A 6,051-nucleotide genomic window follows, 5' to 3' on the forward strand; every position below is an offset into this window, starting at 1 on the left:
GCCTATTCAGTGGCTATTAAAGTCCAGGCAGGAGGTGATGGTAGCCTGCACCAGGTGGGCAGAATGGAGTGGTCAGGAATGGTCATATTCTTTTTTTTTTTTGACTTGAGCTTTTGAGGTTTAGGAATGGACATATTCTGAAGGTAAAGCCAGCGAGATTTCATGATGGAGTGGATGTGGTGGAGTCAAGAGCAGAGCGGAGGGGAGGGCAGTACTTGCATGCTGTGCTGTGGAAGGATGAAGTTGCCCAACTGAGGTGGGGCAGGCTACAGGTGAAGTGAATTTGGAACATGTAAACTGGGGAGTTAGAATGAGCTAGGAGCTGGTAACTTCTGGACAGAGAGGGGAGAAGTTAGATTCCACGAGACAACAAGGAAAGAAAGAAAAGGAGGGGGGTAAAGGGACGGTGAGAAGTGAGTTCGAGAACCTCAAGGTTTGTTCCGCGTGGTTGGTGAAACTCCACGTTGGTGGTGGGAGCAGAGGAAGCTCGTGTTCTTCAGTAGCGTTCTCCTTTCTGTCACACATGCTTGGGTGACTTTCCTAAGTCGCCATATCAAATGTCTACAAACCTGGGGCTTAAACAACAGAAATTTATTCTTTCTCCATTCTGGAGGCCTGAAGTCCAAAATCAGGGGGTCACTGGCCTGTGCTACCTCTTCAGGCTCTAGGGCAGGGTCTTCCTTGCCTCTTCCATCTCCTTCTGGCTCTAGGCATCCCTGGGTGGTGACATTATGACACAATTTCTGCCTCTGTCTCCACATGACTGCCATCCTGGTTTCCTTCTGTCTCTTCGTCTGTCTTTTACAAGGATATCTATCTATAATTGGATTTAGGGTTCATCCTAATCCAGAATGACCTCATCTGGAGATTTATAATTTCATCTGTGAAGACCTTTTCTTTCAGATAACATTACATTCACAAGATTGTGGAGTTAGGGCATGCACCTAGCTCTGTGGGTGTGTGTTGGAGGGGGGCATTATTCACATTGTTACAGTGATGTAAAGTCTTCCTCCAACCCCTCATCTCTCCATCCCCACCCGCATGCCACTAAAAGTAGGAGAAAGGTCGATAAAATTGATTTTTCGGTTATAAATTTTGTTTTGCAAACAGATGAGAGAGGTTGTGTTTCCCACTGAGTCGGGAATGGGAGAGAGAACCTGTAACTGACAAGAGGAAGAAGAACTGTGTGAAGGCAGACCCTTAGAGCTTGAAGAAATCTTGGCAAGTCTTTTACCTCCCTGGTCCATGAAATTGGAAATGTGAGCCAATCTTATTTGGATCTCAAAATTTAGGACATTCCAGTTGATATCTGGGTTGTAATGACATGAAATAGGATCATATTTTATATTCTACTTTGTAACCTGCTCTCCTTGCTCAAAAAATATTGCAAACCTCTTCTGAAGTCTTTAAATATTCTTTAATGACATGATTTTTAATGGCTGTGTAGCAGTCCATTAAATGAAAATGCCATAATTTATATAATAAATCCTTTATGGTAGGTCATTTAGGATGTTTCTACATTTTACATGTGATAAATAACATGGAAATGAACAACTTTTTCCATAAATCATTGTGCACATCTTTGATTATTTTCAAATGGGCTCATTTTAAATAACTATGAGCAATTTTGTGATAGCCATTTGTGCTCATCGTTTTCTTTATGAACTAGAACTTTTCCTTCAGGCAAAAAAAAAAAAAAAACCATGAAAATGAAGTTCCTGGAACATCTGGTTTATGATGCCATTTACTTTTGATATCCAGCTGTGTTCCTAAATTTGGCATTGTCTTATTTCTTTTCTTTTTTTTTAAAGATTTATTTATTTATGCATGCAAGAGCTGGTGTACAGGCCAGAGGTGTGTGGGGGTGTGTGTGTATGTGAAGATCCACCAGAGACAGAGTGGGGAACAGAACAGGCAGACTAACTGAAATACATTGCTGAAGGAGCAGGGGGCAAGTCAGGAGAGGTCTGCTGCGTCCTGTGGGTTGCTGCAGAGGCTGCGGATTGCTTCATACTGCTGTGATTAACCCCTTGCGCCACCATGGAGGCCTGGCATTGTCTTATTTCTAATAGACTCATCCTAGATTTAATCTCCCTTCTGGAAATACAGGTGCAATTGTGTTTCTTTTCATGAACTTTGGCCTGGGAGCCAGGCCCAGAGGAGAGAATTCATACCCAATTGTATGTTGTTTGCCTGCAGCTCCTATATCTCAATGTGTAAGTCCCAAGAAGGGGCAGAAATGGAAATAATGACATTGCAGGAGTTTTTGTGGAGACATAAAGATGCTTATGATATTAAGTGCCATTGAAAACTCCAATATACCAGTCCACATATATAGATTATCCTTATAATCAATATGAAGTATGAATTGTTATGGTCCATATGGGAAGCAACCTGTGGTTCACAAGGTCAAGTAAGCAGGAATTCTTACCTAGGCTTATCTGACTCAAATGCATCATGCTGTATATTACTGGTGCTCCCATGTTTTTAAATTTTGAACACTGGGAAGATTTCTGACCAAAATTTGGGGTGATGTGTAGGCTTGCTAGCTTTTAGCTTTGCCAAGTAAGTGCATCAAAACAGCAACTATATTGCGATATCCTATTACCACCCTTTCATATATGGAAAGGTATTTTAAAGCCCAAAAGAGAGAAGACTAAGCTCTTAAGACAATACTTTAAATTTTAATGCACTGAATTTTAGGAAAACTCCTTACATTGTCCTTACTGATGATCTGCATCTCACCAGAAGCCACCAACCACATTTAAGAAGTGCTTCCAGAGGTCCTGTTCTCCTCACTGTCTCGCCACTGTGGTTATTGTGGCTTGGCTGGCTGACATGGAAGGAGATGCCCAGCTTCTCTTCTCCTGCAAGAAGGATCTGGCAAAGCATTTAGCCTCATGAGAGTAAGGTGTCCATACCATCACCCCACTCTAGCCAGGGTAGAATTCTCATACTCTGGTCCTTCATAGGAGTGAAGACAGGGGTTGTAGAGTAATTTCAACATATTTAAGAGGGAGAATAAGAAGAATGAAATATTTGCATACATGTGTTGAAATATTTTCAAATACATTGATTCCTTAACGTATTCATGAAAGGAAAGTATGTGGGCAGAGAACCCTTGTCAGAACCCAAGTGGGTAAGTAAAAACAGAACCCATAAATCTTTCAAGTTAACTCCTTACTAATATTACTGTTATGGTAGACATGGCATGGAAGGGAGGGACAGTAGATTTTTGAGTACACCTTCCTTCCTCTCTCACACTTGGGTTTCAAGGGCAAAGTGCCATCTGTAAAATAATTATTGGCATTTCATGGACACAGGAAATAATTGGTGAACTACAATTAAGTTAAAAGCCAATTATTAGGTCAATTGTTACTGTTTAATGTCAGTAGATTATCCTGTTTCACTCTAACTGCTTCATTCTTGGATTTACAGACATAAGTGGCTCAGAAAGGCAAAGTGAGCTTGTGTGTGGTCTGCGTGGATATAAAGGTCATTGAATAGTGAAGAAAATGAAATGCAGGCCAGGATGGCCTCCTACCATAAGGCTGTTTCCTGAAGTCAGCATGTTGCACAGAACTCTGCACCTGACATTGTACTGAATACTTGACCAGCACTGACCTCATGTGATTCACTTGTGCAAGAATGTGGATTCCTATGAGCTAACCTTTCATGGGCAACTGTGACCTATTTGCTATCTGCAAATCACAACAGAGTATTCCTGCTTGACTACCTATGGACAATAGCCCATATCACGAGGCAGGCCGGGGAACGCCCAGGCCACTGTTGACCTTATTATGTGACTATCTCCATGGTGGTCTCAGGATAACTCTGTCTGTGATAACATCAGCACATCTACTTTGCTGACGCAAATATCTACTGATGTATTGTCACAATGTCCCCTCTGTTCTTCATGAACCTCTGGCCCCTTTGCCACTGCCCCACCTCCGTGAACTTATTCCTCACACTGTTGTTTCATGATCATCTTTTACTAGACTTTATGCTTTCAATAAGTGACACAAGAACTTTTGCTTACATAGCAGAGTCTTGCCTTACAAACCTGCTCAGTGACTGTTGTATTGTGTCAACTTTTTGCGTCACTCATGGAGTTCCCAACAGAGTTTCTGTTGCAACACAAGAACACAATGAGAGAGAATTGTATTAATATTGTTTCTAGTTCAAAGACTGCAGAGCCCAAGGAGATACTTCATGGCTGGACTTGGTTGCTATAAAGGTGTAGGGCTGCAACCCACAGCAGCCTTCCACAGTCCTCTGTCCAGTGGTCATAGACCTCTTTTTTGGAGGTTAATTGACTCACCAGCATACATGTGTATGCACAAACACACACACACATGCACACTCAGATACAGAGACATCAGAGACATGTATGTAAATAACACAGCCAACCACATGCCTACACATATATACATAATGCACCATCCCCAAACACATATACACACAAGAGGCACCCCTACGCCGTGCATGCTTCTACCCCCATATAAGATATGCATTCCTACACATACCCCTACACACACACAATCACATACTCACACAGCCACACGTACATATACACATGCACACACACAACTCACATACATCACACAGAGTCACATACATACACACACTGATTCACATACACACTGTGGAGGACAAAGACAGGCTGCCCAGGCTGATTGTTTTGAATTAAGAGATGTTGGGAGAAGAAGAGCCAAGAATGAAGTTTTTCCTAATTATCTGTCTTCCTAAAAACAGGAAATATCTGTGGTGGTCCAGGAAGAGGGAGGTGGCCTCATCTCTGAAAACTACAAGACTTGCTAGGTCTATTTTTGATGCTTAAGTAGTTAGACCCTGCAAAATTCCTTTATCTTTAAACTGGGAAGTTCTTTGTTCTGTTTTTCCCTTCTAAATTTATTACTCCCTTTCCAGAGACTATATCATCTCACTAGTGGGGCCAGATGACAGGTTCCATTATTCTATGCAGGGGCCTCTGTGCACACATAATTAAAGTTTATCTTTTCTCCTGCTAATGTCTCCTGTGTCAATTTGAGTTATTTTCTAGCCTGTGGATCTAGAAAAGTAGAGGAAGATTACCTTCCTCCCCAACAACACATGAGCTCATGTGCACACATGCACATATTCTCAGAGGACCAGATGTGTGCACACACACATGCACACACAAAATACCTGCATAGGTCCATAAGTACAAACACACAGGCACACACAAAGCATGCACAAACATACATATACCCCCATAGGCACAGACACACATACAAACACACACACATACACACACTGAAGAAAGCACACACAGGCCTCTCATAAAACCAGGCACCAGGGAACGTGAGATAAGCTGAATCAGAGATAAAGCTGACAACAGAAAACAACTTCAGCAGACCCCCTCTGGCAGAAGAGACCCCCTCACACACACCAAAACCTCCAGTAGTAAATAAAGTCCTGCACTCCCATTTTGGGGCATGACTCTTGGCCTGCAGAGAGTCATCACCACAGAGTTTTAATAAAGCCTGCTTCAGTCTGATATTCTTGGCCTCCTCTCCTTTCTAACATACACAGTACACATGGTGTGGCTCTAGCCAAGCATTGTCTCTCTTCCTCAGATTCTTTGCTGTGAGTTTAGACCACATCAAGAAACCTAAGCTCATGGGGCAGTGCCTGGGGATCGCCTGGCCTCCCCTGAGTATCAGTCAAGATAAAGACACTTTCCTTTGTCTCAACAGTGGTTACTGCAGTTTCATTTCATTTGCACAAAGGGCTCAGGATTTAAAAAGTTCAGAAGCAAGCAGACTGTAGATTCCCAGGAGAAGATCAGCCAGAGCAACCTCTCCAGGGAGGTAAAGCAAGGAGTGTCAGGGAGCAGAGAGGGAGATTGAGCTTCCATTCATTCTCTGCTTAGTTCCCTGCTCTTTCATTCATTTCCCCAACTCCCAGAAGCTGGCAAAATTCTGCCCCACACAATAGCCTTGTGTTACTGGGGTAGCTGAAGATGCTAGTACCTGGTAGCTCAGGGAAGTGCAGCTAGTCTGGACTCAG

Source organism: Talpa europaea (genome assembly GCF_964194135.1).
Source record: "Talpa europaea genome assembly, chromosome: 16".
NCBI lineage: Eukaryota > Metazoa > Chordata > Mammalia > Eulipotyphla > Talpidae > Talpa > Talpa europaea.